Here is a 21,880-nt window from a genome sequence, read left to right on the forward strand (position 1 = left end):
TGAACCACTGTGACTGAAGATCTGCATGAAAGGATATGGTTCCCTGAGAAGGACCATGAACTTCTGCACCAATCAGTACATTCGGGACCCCCTGTGTTAACCAGCAGGAGACACGTTGTGCTTTCATCACAGAGCAAGGCGGGCACCTCTGGTTCTCCGAGGCTGCACTAGATACAACAGAAATCCACTCTGAGACTCAGCTGGTGGCAAATCAATGGTTCCATTCTGAAGTGAGCTCAATATATTCATTACTGTCCCCATTCTGTACCTACTTCTATTTTTATTTATTGAGATAGAGCTCAGAACAGGCCTCTCTGACCCCTCAAGCTGAGCTTCCCAGCAATCTCCTAATTTAATCCGAGCCTAATCACGGATAAATTGATCCCCACCATGGGAAACATCCTCTCCACATTCACCCTATTTTGACCTTTCAGTCTTCGGTATGTTTGAATGAGATTCCCCCTTTCCATTCTTCTGAACACCAGCGGGTACAGGCCCAGAGCCATCAAATATTAACCCTTTCATTCCTAGAATCATTCTTGTGAACCTCCTCTGGACCCTCTCCAATGCTAGGGGCCCGAAATTGCTCACAATACTCCAAGCACAGTCTGACCAGTGCCTTCTAAAGTCTCAGCATTACATCCTTGTTTTTATATTGCAGTCTTCTCAAAAGGAATGCCAAAATTGCACTTGCATTCCTCACCACCAACTCAACTGCAAGTTAAACTTTAGGGAATCCTGCAAGATTTGCACCTCTGAATTTTGAATTTTCTTCCTGTGTAGAAAATAGTCTGCTCCTTTATTCCTTCTACCAAAGTGATGATCGCATACTTCCCTCTGTTCCATCTCCCATTTCCTTGCCTATTCTCTGAATCTGTCTGTCCTTCTGCAGACTCCCTGCTTTCTCAACATTGCCTGCCTCTTGTTACATAGAATATAGATCAGTATGGCACTGGGTAGGCCCTTTGACCCAAATGAATTAAACCAATGACTCCTATTGAATCTAATCCCTCTCCTTGCACATTGACCACATCCCTCCTTTCTCTGCATATTCATGTGCCTTTCTAAGAGTTTCTCAAATGCTTCCATGCTATCTGCCTCTAGCACACTCCTGTCAGTGTGTTCCAGGGTTTACAGACAAATTTGTGCTCAGAAGTAATGATCTGCAGATTATAAAATTAATAATTTAAAGCCAAGTTCTGTAGACCCTTCCACTAATATTTCAATTCATTCCCTCAAATGAAGCTTTCAGATTTGAAACATTTCTCTCAGGACCCCCTCTACCATATTTGCTCAGGTAACTATCCTCAGCTGCTACCGGACTGTTGTAATGTCTCATTTGGCTCAGGTACCTGAAACCAGTAACGTGGAGGATTCAGTGGTGAAAGGAAATGATCTGGTTTTCCCGTGGGCCCAACGGGAACATGTTAAGCTGCAAGCAGGGTCCTTAGCAGGGGAAAACAGGTGAATACAGGGTAGAGGGCAGATTTGATTTTAGCAGCTGGAGTGTTGGATTATTTCCTTACGTCAGTTTGCATTTCATTCTTGGATCTGTCCTCTGGACTAATTTTCACCATATTTGTCAATGATTCCTATGCGTCGATGTGTCAGGCTGAATTAGTTAGGTGGAATGCAAAGCACGCGCATGGGAATTGCATTTGTTCAAGCTTGGGGCCAAATAAAAAGAACACACTGTGCGTGACCTTACAAATCTTCCATTATTTGCCAGCTCCTGTTTTTCCTTGACTTGGGAGATTTAAAAAATCCTATTATTTTAATCCTGCTCATAGTTCTGCTGAAGTGACAGCAATGGAAGGGCTGTGGGGACTCAGGATGGAAGCTTGTTAAAATCCTGGTAATGCAATGCCTGGAGAATTTATAGGTCTCAGCATTTTGCAGAGATGTTGTGAACACCAGAGCTCCACTCGAGCACAAAACTGAAACCAAACCAAACCTGACCCAAGGTGTGTTCATCGTAACTTCTTCTGTACCTGATGTGACATTTGTAGAAGATCAGGAGCATATGCGTTTGCTGAGGCATAGAGAGAGTGACCATATATGGAACTATGTGATGGGCAGTACCAACCTGAATCGAATAGTGAGCCAGCCTAGAGTGCCGCATTACAGCTCGGAACCCTGGGGTTCATAGTTCAATTCTGGTGCCCTTCTGTAAGCTCTGTATGCCCCCACATGGAATGCATGGGTTTTCTCCTGGTCTTCTGGTTTGCTTCTCCAGTCCAAAGATGTACCAGGTAGATTAATTAGACATTGTACATTGTTAGGGTTAATTGAGTTTGTTGGGAGTTGCTGAGGCGGAAGAGCTTCCTAAATGAATAAATACAACCAGTGACTCTGTAGGGGTTTGTGGCCGGATCCAACAGCTTGTGGAGACCACACACCAGGCAGGCAAAACCAAAATGCACTTTATTCCTCATACCTTGTTCTACCTCAATGCACTGTGTAATGATTTAATCTGTATGAACAGTATGTAGGGTGATGGGGTGGAGATACATCTCTATCAAAGGAGATGTAAAGTGCTCCTTCCATTCTTTCACCTGCAGGTCGCCCTTGGGCAAGGTGTAGCACCCGCTTAGCCCCCGATCAAGGTCATATGAAGCCACGGGGGCATGGGATGATAGTGGATGTTTGTATGAGCAGCTGGTGCAAATGTGACCACTGACACCAGGCGGACAATCTCTGAAGAGTATTGATAATGGCTGGGGACATCTGTCTGTGTAAGGCAATGGCAAACCACTCCTTCAGAAAAAATTGCCAAAACTCGTGGTTAAGGCCATGTTCACCTACGTCATATGACATGTCGCATAATGATGATGATAATAATGAGCAGTATGCAAGACTAAGTTTTCACTGAAACTCAAAATATGTGATAATAATAAACCAATGCCAATATCTTTGAGTTCAAGTCCACTGTCACATTAAAATGGCAACAGCTCAATAAGGCAATGGAAGGTGAATGGCTTAGAGACAGGGGACAGAAAATATAAAAGTTGAAACATTCTGTTGCATTTTTCTCAAATCCTGGTTAGGCCTCATCTGGGGCACCACAATTCTAATCACCACACTCTGGGAAGGATGTGGTTTGGATGGGGAGAGGACAGAATAGATTTATTGCCTGAATTGGAGGACCTTAGTCATGTGGAAAGATTGAAAAGGCTGTGTTTGACTTACTGAAGCAATGGAGCAGAGGAGTCACCTGAGAGAGATACATCAAATTAGAAGAGGCAAAGGGTAAGGTCTATTGTCAGACCCGTTTGTCCTATGAGTAGGGAAAGAACACGAATTTAAGGTGAGAGGAAGGAGCTTTAAAGGGTTCTTTGAGGTAAAATTTTATTGTCACAGAGAGAGGTTGATAGGTTTGTGAAAACCTACAGTACAGAAACAGGCCCCTAGGGCCTACCTTGGCAATGCTGACTGAGATCCTATCGACACTATTGTTCTTTGCTCCAGATCTGGACTTCCATGTACTGGAAAAGAGATAGCGCCTCATCTCTTCTGGACAGGATGTAGTGCTGAGCTGAAATGTGGCAGGTGGAATTCAATCCGGGAAATTCTGAAGTAAATAAAAGGGGAGTTAGGAATGTTGTTAACAAAGAGACGTAACCATCAAACGTATCACGAGGAAAGTTGGTGAACAGAGAGATGTATCACCAGTAATGTTGGTGAACAGGGAAACATAACACCAAGAATGTTGGGGAACAGAGAGAAGTATCATCCAGAATGCTCATGAACCATCAAATGTATCACCAGGAATGTTGGTGAATGGAGAGACGTATCACCAGGAACATTGGAGATCAGAAAGACGTATCACCAGTAATGTTGGTGAACAGGGAAACATAACACCAAGAATGTTGGGGAACAGAGAGAAGTATCATCCAGAATGCTCATGAACCATCAAATGTATCACCAGGAATGTTGGTGAACAGGGAGACGTATCACCAGGAATGCTGGTGAACAGGGAGACGTATCACCAGGAATGTTGGTGAGCAGAGACGTATCATCAGGAATGTTGGTGAGCAGAGACATATCATCAGGAATGTTGGTGAATGGAGAGACGCACACCAGGAATGTTGGTGGACGTACCACCATCTTAAAGGCCATTTCTATCCCACTGTTAATTGACACTTGAGCGGACACCTTGTACAATAATATGGACTCCTGAAGCCACAATCTACAGTCCTGTGCAAAAGTCTTAGGCACAAGCAGTATATATAGCTAGGGTGCTTAAACCTTTTGCACAATATGGTAGTAATGTTGTATTACACTGTACTGCTGCCCCAGAAATAGAAACAAATTCATGATGTGAGTGATGATAAACCTGATTCTTATATGGATCCCTATTCTGGACTGAGAGTGGCAAGGGGGAAAGGAGAGGGGGGTCATGGCTGGGAAAAGAGAATGGGAGAGGGGAAGAAGCAAAAAGCATCAGAGGGACATTCTGTAGTGGTCAATAAACCAATAGCTTGGAATCAAATGACCTTGCTGGGTTTCTCAGGGCTGGGTGTGGTATGTACCCGCACCATCCCCCCCCCCCAACACAGCCCAGGCAATCCTTCTCTGCCACCTGTCCCACACCCCTACTGCAGTGTTCCTCTCTCGCCAGTCCCAACTTCCTTTGCCCCTGCACGTTTCTGAAGCTAATGATTTCAGTATCCTGCGTTCACCTCCACGAGGAGGACTCTGACTGCGAACAAGCTGGAGAAGGATGTGCTGTAGCTTTGGCGAATTCCCTGTACTGGATTTCTGTTATGATTTGTAAAATAAAAACATGAAACTAATTTAAAGCAAAACATGGGAATCCGGGTATGCGGGTCTAACTTTGAATTCACTTTAAGTGAGTTGCACACATATCACATGGTACCCTGATGGTGTATGCAATACATATATTTTTACATTTATCCCATAAGTAATAATTTAAATGAACAAGAATGCTTAATCAAACAATATACTTACTCAATTTCTGAAATATTATTGAAATATTAAATACTCAACACATCCCACCCTCCCTGTCATCACTTCTACATCATCAGTAGGGTAGAGACAGTGATTATGTTTCCCAGCAAGTAATTCAAAAGTTATGACTTCTAATCTTGCACTGCATCCCATCCCAAGAATTTGGAATGGCTTGACAAATCTGGAGACGAAATTACTTTGTCAGTAAAAATAAACAGGAAGCTTAAAGTTCCATCTGGTTCCTTGTTAATGTCCTGTGGGGAGAAATGTGCCATTGCCACACACTCAATGATTCAGGAACAGCTTCTTCTCCTCTGCCATCAGATTTCTGAATGGACATTGAACACATGAACACTACCTCTCTACCACTTTTCCTCTTTTATTCTCTTTCTGCATTACCTATTGAAATTACCTTCATATATGTATATGTACATACATATGTGTGCTTCTTACTGTAATTTACTGTTTTTATTAGTATGTATTGGAATGAACTATTCAACGGTTCAAAGGTTTATTTTAATGTCAAAGGATGTATGTACAATACAGCCCAGATATTTATCTTCTCCAGATAGCCATGAAATAAGGAAGGATGATACATCAGCTCACCCCCGCATGAAAAAGAAAAAGAAACAAATCTTGCAAACCCCAAATTCCCCTGTAGGACATAAACAGTGACAATAGCAGCAAATCCCCAACCCTCCCCCGCAGAAAAAAAACAGCATGATAGCAATTTTCTGACATACGTCAGTGATATTAAACATGATTCTGCTTCTGATTCTGATTCCTATCTGACTCATGTGACTCCAGGCATACAGCGAAGTGGTTGACCAGTAATTGTGCATGGAAGCTTCTGCCATGTATCTGCACACCACTGAGGTCCTTTCGGACAAGTCAAAGTAAAATGCACAGAAATTCTCAGTTTCTCCTTGAGGAAGCATAACATCTCATGGGAATTCATAGACTTAGAATAATAAAGAGTAGGAACAGGTCCTTTGTCTCAGGATATTCCTGGTCCATCACTGGTTAACATGGTGAAGGAACATTATTTGATTAATATTAATCACAACATGCAGAAGTGTAGAAACTGCGGAAGGTGTGCACCACCATCCAAACACTACACCTGCTTCCCACTATTAACTACCTCTTGCCCCAGCTACGTCATGGTCAAGAATCCCCTGTTGGACTAGCTATCAGATGGTCCTCAACACTGGTGTGATAGGAATCACTTGTGACCCCAGCGGCTGCCTGACGAGAAGATGAAGGTCCCTGGGGGAGTGAGCTAGCACAGGCTGAAATGCCCAGACCTCTTGACATATGTGAGAGGAAGGAACCTGTCTCTTGTGTGGAAGCTGGTGTAGAACAGAAAGTGCAGTCTTCTCACAGTGGAAACTTGATACCCTCTGTGGCCGAACACATTGACAGCTCCACACTCCCTGTCAGAGCAGAGTCCAGCTCCCAGATTGGCACTGGCTCACGTTCTTCAAGTTCCAAACCAATCACATCCCAAGCTGCAGTGGTACGGACACACGCCTCAGCTGTTATTGGCCAAGGATGCTGCATTTGACAGGAGTGTGATCATTTCTTGTAGGTGCACTCTAAACAATCACAAAGGGCTAATGTTACTTTGTGTCTGCCCTGAATCCCTCTACAAATGTGAATGATGCTGTAATGTGTACAGTCACTGGAGAGAGACTGAAGCTAATGGATACAAAAGCTGTTTAGTCAACAAAAACCAACAGCAAGCATCATATTGAGACACTCTTGGAGGAAGTAGCCTGTTTGACCTTGTATTTTAGATGCTAAAGATCAAAGAACAATTCTGTATTTACAATGTATCTACAATGCTTCCTTTGAGCCACATATAACTTTTATAGCTTCTTTGCACCCACACTCCAGACACCCAAAATAAATGTTAATCACCATTGTCTGGTTTTTCAATTGACTGTTGTTCTTTCAATTAACTGTTGTTCACAGCTCTAGAAACCTACTGTCCAGAGCTGCATTTTAAACAATCTATATTCCATGTTCAGCCTGAAGATTGGGTTGCTGAAGTTAATATTTTGCTATATACCCTAAGTGCAGAATATGCCCTAACAAATAAACAGGAAGTTCCTAGTTTTATTTCCTGCCTTCTATCTTACAAATAACACACACACTCCAGAAAAGATCAATTGTCAAACGGTGATTAAACAAAGAATTGTTGTCTTTCCCAGCATGCACTCCTGGTTAGCCGTCCTCTCGCATTGTCAATGTTCTCTGTATTGGAACATCCTATACTCAAGTGTCTGTAAATATCCACAGGTCTCATTTTAATGCAGCTATTAAGAGTCTGTAAATATCCAGAGGTTTGCCCTTCATTAAGGCAATCTATATGCAGAAACACGACCAGAGGATATTTACAGAAACATGTTTCATATTTACTGCAACACGGCTGAAATGGTATTATAGGGTTTTGAAGAACAATTCCCCAGTTACTGTAAAGTGCCAATCTTTTTCCTAATTAACATTTATAAAGCGGTTCTTGGGCTGAGAGAATGAATTAATATTTTATAAGTGTGTACTACGTTCCAAATTCTACACCGTTCGGGAAAACAGCTCGTACAGAAGTGTGTTGATTGAAGGGTCTTGGTGATGCTGTTACTGGGGTGAGTGATACTAAGAACTGAGGTCATTCACAGGAGGTCCTCTGTTAAATCATTTCCCTTGTTGTGGCACTTGAGCCTCTCTCTCATGTTTAATCGACTCTAATGGGATTATAGACAAAGTCTAAACTTTCAATAGCCATATTTTTATCCAGTGGTAAGACTCCATTTAGTTATAGAAGCCTCCTTGAAAAGCAAAGCTGACAGGGGCAAAGCTATAGTCAGGTTCACCAGTGTTATTTAGCACCTTCGCTGTGGACTACCTAATCCCACTGAATAACTGTGCTACAAGCTGGAGGAGAGCAGTGAAAGCTTCAGATATCCAGATCCATTTTCATCATTAATTCTGAGCAAAAGGGAAAAAAGGATGTTGTTTCTTCTTCGTAGTCAATTCCTTGGGTTGGAGGATGATGCCAGTTTGAAGGGAACTTAGGTGACTGATGAAGCATAGATGGGAATGCAGACCTTTGCAGAAGCGGGGCCGGAGGTCACAGTTTGATGGCTTGAGTTGGAGCTTCTGCTGTTCTTGCTGGTCACTTGCGTTCTCCTCCACACTGACCTGAGACTCTCTGCACCATCCAGAATACCCGTTCCTCACATTGTCTGGTCCTGGCTCAGGAACTCCCAGGACATGCTACTCATCGGGACTGTATGCTGTCACGAGAAAGTAGGAGGACAAGAGGTGACCTAATTGGTTCTAAGTAAATAGATTCTTATTGGGTATAAAAAGTTAAGATGGATGTAGAGAGGGATATAGTCACATTTTTTTCCCTAGGATCATCATCATTATGTGCTGTGCTATATGATGTGGGTGATCATGGTCTTCCATCTGTCTTAATCTGCCTGTGGGGAAGGACCCTGTTGGTCTTATTCTTATCTCTATCCATGTTCTTGGTAAGTTGTCTCTGCAGAAGTGGTTTTCCATTGCCTTCTCCCAGGATTTCATAGAATGGGTTTTCCTAGAGTTTTAAGATGAGAGGGAAAAGACTGAAAGGAAACACACGAGGCGTTCTGTGCTGAGCATCTGGAGTGAGGTACCAGAGGCAGCAATGGAAGGGTGTTCAATTGCCATAATTATATATAGCAAATAACATTGAACATTACAGTGTAGAAACAGGCCCAATGGCCCACAGTGTGGTCATGGAGCACTACTGCACAAAAATGGGCACTTTGACCAATCTAATCTATGTCAGCCTCATTATCCACCTAGTCCCATCTTCCTGCAACAAGACCATAGGCCTCCATGTTTCTCTCATCCATGTGCCTATTCAGATGCAGGGTTCTCGGACTATTAGTTGTAACGTTAATGATTAACTGCATATATAAAATGGCATCTCTGTAGCGTTATAATGAAATGGCTTCTTTGTATGTAACTGATGAGGTAATGCTCTGTTCAGTTGGAATGCTTGGGATATAATTATTGATAACGGAGTAACTAACCAATGGAAGTGATATTATTCTATCTGTATGTGTGGGAACCTGGAGTCAGTGGATTTTCGGGAGGAGAACCAAAGAGGAAGGATGTGCTGGACAGGTTCTGGTTGACCACCAAGGTTGGTCCCAGGCAGCGGGTCAAGGAGGTTGGAGAAGATCGAATGGTGGACAGAAGGCTTCGGTAATTGAACTCCAATAGTTGTGCATGAACTGATTGGACTCTAATAAGCTTTGGTGCCCTTTTCTTTCCTTTTATATTGTATTGCTATTATTTACCTAGTTCTAGAAAGAAGCAAAACTACAGAGTGACTCAGAGTGAGACGGATAATGTCTCGGAGAGGATACACTCCAATCAGTATATCAAGGGAAATACTAAAGTGCAAAATACTATTACTGAAGGTTTAGTGGGACCAAGCTCTGGTGTATTCATATGGATTGAAGGTCTCTAAGCTAGAGTCATGCCTGGTGCAGGTTCTCAAATTACCTTGCTTTATAGCTCATTTTACAACCGGTATCTGACACATTTACCATTGAAGACAATCAGTGCCCTTGAGAATTTTAGTACTGATGAGTACCCATATGATTGTTATCTGTTGTTGATATTGGATTGTTTGGAAGCAGATGTTGGAGTAACTAAGACTATTGACACACCAGTGTCTGATTGAAAAGGGTAGTGCTTCCATTCTTGTGGGAACAAATACTTCCATTGTGTGAAGACTCGTGGGAGCATGCAAGGAGAGAAATGGAAATAACTTTTTGAAAAAACCGTGTTCAGAGCTGCATTTGAGAAGGTGCAAGTTCCTCCTAATGAGGAGCAGAAGTGACAAGCTGTGTGGTGCACCCAGTCTAAACCTGTCACATTATGTCCTGGAGGAGTAGACAGAGTGGCAGGACCCCGCCCCCCCCCCCCCCCATTTACCAGAGTGCCCCATGACCCAGCCACCCAGCTGGATGCTCCTGATGATCAGAAAGAAGAGTCATGCTTACCTGCAGGAGTGCTGGTTCCAATACACAGGATCACAAACAGCCACCAACATTTGTGGCCAGCTAGCTCCATCACGGGCAAAACCCTCCCCACAATGGAGCACATCCTCAAAAGGTGGTGCCTTGAGGAGGTGGCATCCATTATTAAGGACTCTCACAATTTGAGACATGTCCTCCTTTCATTATTACCATCAGGAAGAAGGTACTGGAGTCTGAAGACCCACATTCAACGTTTTAGGAACAGCTTCTTCCTCTCGGCCATCGGATTTCTGAACAGTCCCTGAACCTATAAAGTTTAATTACCTCACTATTGTGCTCCTTTTACACTAGTTAATTATTCATTCAGTGATTCAGTATTTAATTATTTATATTTATTGTTGTAATTTAGAGTATATTTCATGTCCTGCACTGTACCACTGCCACAAACAACAGATTTCGGGAGATATGTAGTGGTAGTAAACCTGATTCTGACTCGAATGGCTCTGAGCCCAGCTTTACGATGAATTGTGATGAAGAACCTGATTTTTGTGCAGTTACAACTTCTGTTAATCAGCATTGATACAGAGATCTGCTGCCCTCATTTAAGTTGTTACTGCCACAAGAATAATCATTAAAAGCACCACAAATGCGAGAAAATCTGCCGATGCTGGAAATCCAGAGCAACACACGCAAACTGCCGGAGGAGCTCAGCAGGCCAGGCAGGATCTATGGAAAAGAGTAAATAGTCAACGTCTTAGGCTGAGACCCTTCATCAGAACTTGGGAGGAGGGTAGGAAGAAATACAAGGTGGTAGGTGATAGGTGAAACCAGGAGAGAGGAAGGTGTGAAATAAAGAGCTAGGAAGTTGATTGGTGAACAAAGGCTGGAGAAGAGGGAATCTGATTGGAGAGAACAGAAGATTATGGAAGAAAGGGAAGGGAGAGATGCACCAGAGGGAGGTGTTGGGCAGGTAAGGAGATAGGTTGAGAGAGGGGAACAGGAACTGGGAATGGTGAAGGAGAAGTTACGGGAAGTTTGAAAAATCATTGTTGATGCCATCAAGTTAGAGGCTACCCAGACAGAATGTAAGGTGCTCCCCCTTCAACCTGAGTGTGGTCTCATCATGGCAGTAGAGGTGACATAAACCTTCAATCCAATCACCCCATTGAGAAACCGACCACAGTGACGGCCAATTCTGTCCTCTGATGAGAACCAGTTTCATCCAGAGCGGACACCTACACAGGTCTGTCAATTGACTCAGTTCACCCTCTCCTATCAAATATCAAAACTTCAAAACGTGCCAAAATTTGCTTATCTACATTAGAAGCACCTAGTCCATCTGAGTCATGAATTAATTACAGAAAGTTATGACAGAATTCAAAAGACCAAAAGACACTGGAGCAGAATTAGGCCATTCGGCCCATTAAGTCTGCTCTGCCATTTGATCATGGCTGATGCATATCCCTCTCAACCCCATTATCCTGTCTTCTCCCTGTAATCTTCCATGCCCTGATTTATCAAAACTCCATCAGCATCCACTTTAAATATGCCCAATGATTTGGCCTCAACAGCCTGTGACAATAAATTCCACATATTCACCATTCTCTGACTAAAGGAATTCTTCCTCATCTCCATTCTAAATGGACATCTTTCTATTCTAAGGTGGTGCTATCAGGTCCTAGACTTGCCCGCTATAGGAAACATCTTCTCCACATCCACTCTCTCTGGGCCTTTCAACATTCTCTAGGGTTTAATGCAATCCTCACCCCCTCCCCCCACACCCTGGCCCCCAATCTTCTAAATTCCTTTGAGGACAAGCCCAGAGCAATCAATTGCTCCTCATATGATTGGCCTTTCAATCCCAGAATCAATGACTTGAGACATTAACTTCCCCCATGCATGCTGTCTGACCTGCTGTGTGGACGATATGAGGATAGGTGGAGGGACAGGAAGTAGAGAGAATACAGAAGTACTTTGACAGATCAGGAGAACTGGCAAATAAATTGCAGTTGGAATACGGATTTGGAAAGTATATAGTCATGCATATTGATAGAGGAAATAAAAATGTTCTCTAAACAGAGAAAAAATTCAAAAATCTGAGCTGCAAGGGCACTTGGGAGTCCTTGTGCAGGATTCATTAAGGGTTAATTTGCAGGTTGAGTCTGTGGTGAGTTAGGCAAAGGTGATGTTAGCATTCATTTCAAGAGGACTAGAACATGAAAGTAAGGATATAATTTTGAGGCTTTATAAAGCACTGGTGAGGCAGCACTTGGAGTATCGTGAGGAGCTTATTTTTTAGAATTGAATTGAATTGACTTTATTTCTTCCATCCTTCACATTCATGAGGAGTAAAAATCTTTACATTACTTCTCCTTCTAAATGTGCAATGTGCAATCATAGTAATTTATAACAATTTACAATTAATAGAACAGTCAGTGAACACTCGGATCGGCATTAGTTAATCAGTCTGACGGCCTGGTGGAAGAAGCTGTCCCGGAGCCTGTTGGTCCTGGCTTTTATGCTGCGGTACCGTTTCCTGGATGGCCCCTTATCTCAGAAAGGACATGTTGACATTGGGAAGTGTTCAAAGCAGGGTTACCCCCTCATTCCCAATTGGATTGTAGATTTCCTCACTTGCAGACCGCAGTCAGTTTGTATTGGCAAAATCATCTCCACCACAATCTCCATCAGCACTGGAGCACCACAGGGATGTGGGCTCTACTTACTTTACACCTATGACTGTATGGCTAAATACAGCTCCAACACCATATTCAAGTTTGCTAATGACACCGCTGATGTGGTCTGTATCAAGGGTGATGATGAATCATCATAAAGGAGGGAGATTGAGAATTTGGCTGAGTGGTGTAATATCAACAACCTCTCAGTCAATGTCAATAAGATTAAGGAACTGATTGTAGATTTCAGGAGACAGAAACCAGAGGTCCATGAGACTGTAATCATCGGAGTAGTGTATGTAGTGAGCCATATATATATATATATATATATATATATATATATATATATATATATATGTGTGTGTGTGTGTGTGTGTGTGTGCAAAGAAAGCACAACAGCGCCTCTACTTCCTCAAGACTGTGGAGATTCAGCATGACATCAGATACCTTGGCTGGGAAGATGGCTTACGGAGAGGGAGAAACATTGAGAGGGAAATGGATCCACCATGATGAAATGGCAGAGCAGGGCCAAATGGCCTAACTCTGCTCCCATATCTTATAGTCTTATGTGTTGAGTGCATGTTCTGTTTTTGCATCCATCAATTATATCTTTTTTTAATCTAACAGTGAGAGCTTTTTAATTTCTAATCCGGTAGATCCTGATCCCAGAGAAAATCATGCAGATACACGAACCAGAAGTATAACTAAAATTTAAGAAGCAGAGACTAGTGACTTTGAAATCTGCCGCTCTTAAAATTGTGTGTGGAAGAGGCCTGAGATTCAGTTTATTTCTATGGGGGCCAAGTAGTGTTGATAAACTGGGAAGCTTTGGTGATGATGGTGATTTGCACATAGTTATGTTTCGGTATAGTACTGGTATTAACCAATCAGTTCCTTGGAGAAGTGGTAGAATCCTCTCCTTCACCACAGTTACACTAAAAGTCTTTAGGAAATTCTTGGTCCACAGTTTAAAAATCAAAATCAAGTTCATTATCTCTGACATATGTTGCAAAGTTTGTTGTTCTCTTGAAGCAGCACAGTGAAAGACATAAAATAAATATGTTACAAAAATAAATATTGAGGTTCTGCCAACAATGTGATGTCATGCGTGACTTTATAGTGCATAGGCAAGAAAACCGTTTAGTAATCCATTCCCGGAAGGGAACATTGTTGGCAAGGTCCATCCTTGAGCCCCCTCGAGAGACCCTCCTGAAACATTGTGAAGTATACACAGAAGCAGTCCAGATTTCAACCAGCAATGTTCAGAGGACGTTTACTGGAATGATACCTGATAGGTAAGGATTCTGGACAGGTTGAGCATGTATTCACTGAGTTCAGAAGAGAGAGAGAGGGCTCTATTTAAAGACAAAAGATACTGAAGGATTTGTGAGGGTCAAGGAAGAAAGGATGCCTATTCTGGCTTAAAATGGCACTACCAAAGGTGTGTGACAGCTTACTGGCAAATCATAGGGCAAGAGATTTGACTGAAAACATTACTTACAACATCTTTTCTGAAGCAAATTGTGATGAACTATCGCCACAGTTATCAAGGAGGCAGGCAGAGGCAAGGCTGGTTCAGGGACTGAGCCGTGTTGGGGCATTCCAAGGCCAATCTGTGTGAGCCAGCTTCGCAGATGAAGTTCATATTGCTACCGAGATGGAGTGAGCGACTTGGAGAGCAGCCGATGTGGAAGAGTTTTGATGACCGTCCACCTAACCAAGGAGTGAGGTTGGACTGCTCCCATCGCCAAGCCGATTTGGTGAGGTTGAGAATGGCTTTGAGCTGGACAGCTCAAGTGTATCTTGACGCCAGGGGTCTGGGTCCTGTAGCAAAGCACTGCCTGCTGCTTGGACAATATAAGCACCAGCACAAATAGATTGGAAGCCCAAATGTCAGGAATGAAGGTGAGAGTCAGGCTGATTTCACTTGTTCTCCTGTAAAAGTTCACTCTTTCTCCGCAGCACAGAAGGTATGAACTGACCTGGCTGGTGTGTGCTTTTGCCCGACTGGTGTGATGAACTGGGACCGATACTTGGGTCTCCACCCACTGATCTGAGAGTGGATCCGGGGATTCATTCTGGTTCGGGATGCTGTTGGCTTGCTTCTATTGCTTGCATGATTTGTGTTTTTTCTCTCTCTTTCTCTGTGCAGTGATTTTTGACCTTCCTTTTTTAAAATTTGGTTATGTGAGTTTTTTGCTTTGTGGCTGCCTATGAGCAGACAAATCTCAAAGTGTGTAATTTATACATTCTTTGACTATAATTGTGCTTTGAATCTTTGAATCCAATTGGACAATTGTGAATTATTGGCCCATTCTTTAATTATTGGGGGTCATCCATTCAAGATATAGATGAAACCATTTTTTTAATATTCCAGGGTAATGAGGCTAGGGAACTCTTCCTCAAAAGTTATTGTAAGCAGTGTCCGAGAATTTTTAAGGCAGAAGTAGGCATATTTTGAGTGTTGGAACATTAACGTGGGTAGATGGTGTGCAGGGTTCAGATCACATCAAATCAGCCATGATCATTTTAAATGTCAGAGCATGTTTAACAGGTTGATGGCTCATAGTTCACCTGAAAGCTACAGTACTGTGCTAAAGTCTTAAGCACGTGTAAAAAAAATTCTGTAAAGCTAAGACGCTTTCAAAAATAATGAAATGAGAAATTTTTAAATATCAAAATAATTACCATAAAGAGCAGTAAAAAGTAAACAACCAAGTTGAATCAATATTTGATGTGCCCACCTTTTGCCTTTAACTGTCAATTCTTTTAGGTATATTGTCATTTAGTTATAAAAAAAATTGGCTGGTAGGTTGTTCCAAGCATCTTGAAGAACTTGCCACAGTTGTTCTGCAGACTTTGGCTGTCTCACTTGTCTCTGTCTGTCCATGTAATCCCACACAGCCTCGTTGATGTTGAGATCAGGGCCATACTATATGAAACCACATAAAAAATCTAGGGTGCCTAAGACTTTTGCACTTTTCTGTATATCACTGCCCTTAATTGGAAATATGTCCAAGTTGATGGAGAACAATACTTTGAATCTTGTGAATGTGATTCTATGAAGTTCATCATGGAGCTACAATATAGCTCAGAATTTCGGCAATTAAGGAACAATAAATCTATCATGAGTCAGTGAGTGAATGCTGTCGTAGGTTGTCAGATCCACAGCACCAAATTATGTCCATGGCTTTCACTACCTCTTCCATTGCAAGAATTATGATTATGAAGAGGAGTCATTAGTGTAAATACCCAAATGAATGCATTAATCATGACTTTTCAGACAATCCTTTAATCACGGTTGTGTTCTATGCAGCTCATTTATATTAGAAGTAAATCAGTGATTTTTAAAAGGCTTTTTGTAAGAAAATTATTTTACAATCAATATCTAATGAATATGTTCATAGTTGGATAAATCAGACTAGGCAAGAATTCAGTGTGTTTCACAAGAGTCCTTGATGAGAATTGTTTGGATACGAATGCTGGAGTATCCGAGCTTGGGATTGCGACACGGTTTCAAACGGGATCGAGAAACGGAGCACAAAGCAATCACTAGATGAAATCTCTGGTAGGTGTATGATTGAGCACTGAATCTATAATCAGGTGTTCCTTAAGTACTCAATTGTTGGCACCCAAAAATGATTATCAATTAATGGGAACATCCTAAGCCCTTAAAGAGTTAGAGCGTTTAAGTTTTAGAAGCTTGGTATGGTTGGGAGCTTCTTGTAACAGGGCCCCCTCCCTTACGGCCAACTCCTGACTGCCCTGGTTGCTCAGAGAGGTGGTGATGATAACCGTGGATGAGAGTCTGATCCACCCAGCACCTTTCCTCTTGTCCGAATCCCTCTCACTCCACTAGGTACTGCTGAACACCTTGAACAGTACACCTCCAAAAGCCTTTTCACCATGTAGACCTGTTCCCCCTTGATAAACCTGGGAGGCAGTGGCACCAATGGTGTTGGGATTAAGGGGCTGGTATAAACAGGTTTTAATTTAGGGATGTGGAAGATGGGGTCTTGGGGAGCAGCAAGGTGTACGCCACCAGGCTTACTTTCCTCATGATCCTAAACAGACCACTGAACTGGGGCACCAACTTTCTAGATTCCACTTGGAGAAGCAAATCATGAGTGGACAGAGATCTGTTGCCCAGGCTGTAACGTGGGTCCCAGACTTCTCCTTCAGTTTGCCTTGGTCTCTGCTGGTAGAGGCCAGCAAAATCTCTCTTGCCCTCATCCATCTCTCCATGCAGTGCTGAACAAGATCTTCTGCCAGAGACTCCAACTTTGGCTTTTTGTTCCAGAAAGAGAGGATGAGGATAACCAAACTGGCACTTGAACAGTGACATCTAATTAGCCAAGTGCAGTAAGGTGTTGTGGGAAATTTCAGCCCACATCAAATGGTTACACCACTCATCCGGTCTTTCTGAGGCCAGGTATCTCTGGGTATGTTCTAAATCTCGGTTGGTTTGTCTGGCCATTAGACTGCAATTGATACCCAAAGGAAAGGCTTGCTGGTGCTCTTGTTTGTTTACAGAAAGCCCTCCATAAATGTAATGTGAATTGTTGACCACGATGCAAGATGATGTCCACCAGGAATCCTTGGACCGTGAAGACGTGGTCCAGGGCAATCTCAGCCATCCCTGCCATGGAAGGTAGCTTCTTCAAGACAGTGAACTTGCAGGTTTTCAAAAACTGATTGACCAACTTCCCCTTGGATGGTGGAAGACCTATGACAAAGTCCATGTAGATGTGTGCCCACCAAGGTCTTTCCAGATCAGGCAGAGTTTGGAGGAGCTCCTGAAGTTGTGGACAGGGTTCCTTGTTCCAGGCACACAGCCCACATGCCTGCACGTATTGCTGAACTTTTCTTATCATTCTGGGCCATCAATATCTCCTCTTGGTAGTCCCGAGGGTCCTGGCAATCGCTGGGTGTGTGATTATTCTTGACGAATGTCCCCATTGCAGTACCTGGGACCGAATGGAACTTGGGACAAAAAGCTGATTAGGAGGACCATTCTCAGCAATCTCCCCTCGTGCTTGGGCCTTGTGAACAAGAGCGTCGATTCTTCAACAAATTGGTGTTACTACCCTAGCTTGCAGCAAAATGGTTGTAGGCTGCTCTTCTCATTCCGGTTCATCAAACTGGCAGGACAGGGCAACAGGCTTCTGGCTCATAGACCTCAGTCAGTTGGTCAGGATGAAATTAAACTGGATGAAATGAAGACCAGCTGGCCTGCCTGGAATTCAGCCTCTTGGCCTCCTGAATGTAGGCCAGGTTCTTATGGTCAGTCCAAATGACAAAAGGGTTCTTGACCCCATTCCAGCCAGTGACAGCATTCCTCCAAAGCTAACTTAACCTCAAGAAACTCCCAATTCCCAATGTCATAGTTCCTTTCTACCAGGGACGGCTGCCAGGTGAAGAATGCACATGGATGCATTTTACTGTCTGAAGGTGATCACTGGGACAAGACAGTACTGTACCCACTCTGATGTCTGAGGTATCCACCTCCACTATGAAGGGAACGTCTGGGTTAGGAGGAACTAAGATGGGAGCCATAGTAAACTGTTGTTAAAGCTCTGCAAAAGCAGCCTCTGCTTCAGCAGTCGAGGCAAAAGGGCCTGTGGAGCTGATGAACTTCTGTAGGAGCTAGCAAACCTCAGGAATCATTGGACCAATTTGATTTTGGATGGTGTTGGCCAGTCTCTGACTTTCTGGGTCCTGCTAGGGTCCAGGTCCATCTCAAGATTACCATTGGAGATGGTGAAACCCAAAAATATAACAGTCATCACATGAAACTTGGACTTCTTCAACATGATGTAGTCCATGGTCTAGAAGCCTCTTTAAGATGTTCCTGATGAGAGCAAAATGCTCCTCCATGGACCTCAAGAAGATTAGGATATCATCCAAGTAGACAAAGGCCTACTTGTGGGGAGTATCCTGAAGCATTCATTTATAAATGCTCAGAAAATAGCTGGGCATTTGCAAGGTTGAAGGGCATAACTTGGTACTCGTGGTGCCCTTTTGGTGTATTGAATGTCATCTTCCACTCAAAGCACCCCCCCTCCCCTGATACTGACCAGATTGTAGGCACCTCAGAGGTCTAATTTTAGAAATACCCCAATCCTTGGAGCATCTCAAAAGCCAGATTCACAAGAGGAAGGGGGTAGCAATTCTTGATCATTATGTGATTGAATCCCCTGTAATACATGGGAGCCCAAGCATGGGAGGATGAACCCTGGGTGCCCTCCGAAGACTATGGTCAACACACTCCTAGAAGATAGCGGTGCGGATAATGTAGATGAACCCAACACACTGATGAAGGAGAGGGAGGAGTGGAGAGTTCGTTATCGTGCCTGACGCCAGCCCCCTAGGCCTGAGATGACGTAGTAGCAGTAGTTGTAGTAATCCATGCATGGCTGCAGGCTTTCTTTCTGTTGTATGAAGAAGAAACCTGCACCGGCAGGTGAAGTAGATGGATGAATGAAGTTCATGACAAGAGGTTCCTTTATACACCTCCATGGTGTTTCTGTGTAGGTCTGAGAACACGTACAAATGACCTCGTGGAGGACAAGTATGCAGCAGCAGGTCGGGGCACAGTCACAGTGACAAATCAAGGCATTTCCTTTGCTGAAAGCCTCCTCTAAGTACTTGTACACAGAGGGGACTTTGACCAATTTGAGCGATGCTATCTCCTCCAGACCTTCCTTTGAGGATGACTCCTGAGACTTCTTTGATGACAAGGGGTGATTTGATGTTTCTTCTCTCTCTGAGCTCACAAAGTTCATTCATGGAAACAGTGACCAGATCAAAGTCTGACTCCCCGTCTGTATCCACAGGCAATGGAAGCAAGGCATTCCAGGAGGCTCTTGCTTCCCCAGGAAAAGGCTTCAAGGATCTGTGTAAAGGAGTCTCCCCCTTCCTTGAGACCTGGTGACTGGATCCCTTCAAGTCTCCCAGACTGCTCAAACATCTACTTGGTCTTCTCCTGAGCTAGAAATTCCCTCTCTCTAATTCCTATGGAATTCCGACTAGACTGACGGGACTCACACTGTCCCATTGGCTAGAATTGGCTTGTAGGCACTACAAGACTGGACTAGGTCTTCAGAAGGTCTCAGATTCCCTGCAGTGAAGCCTGGCCCTTCATAGGTCAGACTCTGACACTAGGGAGTCTGAGTTTCAGAACACCATGTCACAAACAAAGCCCTTACAATGACTGGGCCGAGCAATGACTCTCCTCCCATCCCTCCAGCCCACAGATGGGTTACTCTGGGACAACCAGGGGTACTGGAGCATTAGGGGTATGAGTGGGGAGTCAGTAATGTAGAAGCTGCAAGCGATCTGCTCCTTCACAGTAAAAGCAGCACCCTGGACTCTGACGCCAGGGCCTCTCATCTGCACAGAATCTAGTGCAAATGACCTGCCTAGGTTCGACTGGACCTTTTGCAGGCGATGGGCTGTTCAGGGTCTGAGGTTGGGGAATGGAACTGCAATACATGGGCTCTCTTCATCCTCCTGAAGTGGTCCCATTTTCACCCTACCAGACGTTTATTGAGACAAATGAATCTCTGAGTTCTCTGCTGGCCATCCCTTAGGCGAGAATCCTTCAGTTCATCTTGGAGTACCTGGTGGCATAGCATGGCCAAGGTCTCCGTTCCAACCACTCTCCTGGGCCAAGGTCAGAAATTTAATTCCATAGTCGGCCCTGTCAAACCTTCATCAGGCAATCTGGCACCTAAAACATGATTATCAATCACTGGCTCTGGCAAGGCAATGAAACACCTTCCACATGGCAGCCATGAACTTCTCTGACTCCTGTTTTGCCCGTAGCCCCCTCCTTTGTGAGAATCGCAAGAGCACTAGTTGGGGGGGGGGGGGTCAGTAGACCCAGGAAATGGGAGAGAGACGTGCTGGATGCCTCATTCCCCGGCGTTGCAAAATAACGCGACATTGACCATTGTCTCCTGGAGACCACGTTTGTGGATTGGGGACTATGCTACGTGCAAGCCCTCAGGCAAAGTGGGCTGGTTGAGAGAGAGATTGCATCATCCCAACCTGATTGACATCTGAGACCCCGTGAGGAAGTATAAAAGAGGGTCTGGGGGGAACAACCCCTTCAGACGCACCAGAAGAAACGCTAATGATCCCGTAGTAGCGGGGAGCCATTTGAAGGAAGCCACGTGTGCCCGATTCCGTGGCTGGAACCACGGAAACCAGCTTTTAGCTAACAACAGGGAAGCCCGCTCCCCTGATTCAACAGATTTGCTTCATAAAAGACCTGGGCAAGTTTCTTTTCTCACAATCTCTCTCTCTCTCCAACAAGTGAAAACCCAGTGGTCCCCAAAGACTGAAGCCTGCAGGAACTGAGTGACTTTTATATTTCCATCGGACAATATATTATCCCCTAGACAAACGATCCAGCTGTTTCTTATTGATGGTTATTATTAGACCCGCGCTTTTAGATTGAGTAGTGACGACGTATATTATCTGAATGTTTGTATTAATCTTATTTTTGTGCCTCTTCATTAATAAAGACTTTTAAAAATAGTACCATCAGACTTCAACGGACCTCTCTATCTTTGCTGGTAAGTGATCCAGTTACGGGATTTCGTAACACTCCACACAGAGCTCTGACTTCCGTTCCCAAAGCATGGTGGCTCAGGTCAGGCCTCTTCCAGTCAGGACAAAGATAACAAAGGCCATTTTTCCAAGCTCCAAAAGGAAGCAAGATGTGCTGATGTTCAAATACCAATGAACATTGAATGAGGAAGCCATGACAAGAGCCCGAGTTACTGTCGATTCTCTCCAGAGCTGGAAGATGTACTGGCTCCAGAGCAGGACTGACTGGCTCTCCCAACTGACTCTGGCTTTCTCCTTGCATAGGTTGACCAATGGCTACTCGGAGGTCATGAATCTCCAGGCTCTGTCTGGAAGTATCTTCTTTGTGGCTGGTCACAGTGGACGATAGACTCTGATACCCCACTGGGTCCATGAAGGCTCAATCTTTCAGTGATGAGAGTCCTTGTAGAGGATGACTTGGACCCAAATACTGGAGTATCCAAGGCTGGGATCAAGAAACTGAGCACAAAAACGCTGGACAAAATCACAGGCAGGCTTTCGATTGAGCACAGACCCAATGTTCAGGTGTTCCTTACGTACTCAATCCTTGGTGCCCAGAACATGATTATCAATTAACAG

Source organism: Hypanus sabinus, chromosome 25 (genome assembly GCF_030144855.1).
Source record: "Hypanus sabinus isolate sHypSab1 chromosome 25, sHypSab1.hap1, whole genome shotgun sequence".
NCBI classification, from domain to species: Eukaryota; Metazoa; Chordata; class Chondrichthyes; order Myliobatiformes; family Dasyatidae; genus Hypanus; species Hypanus sabinus.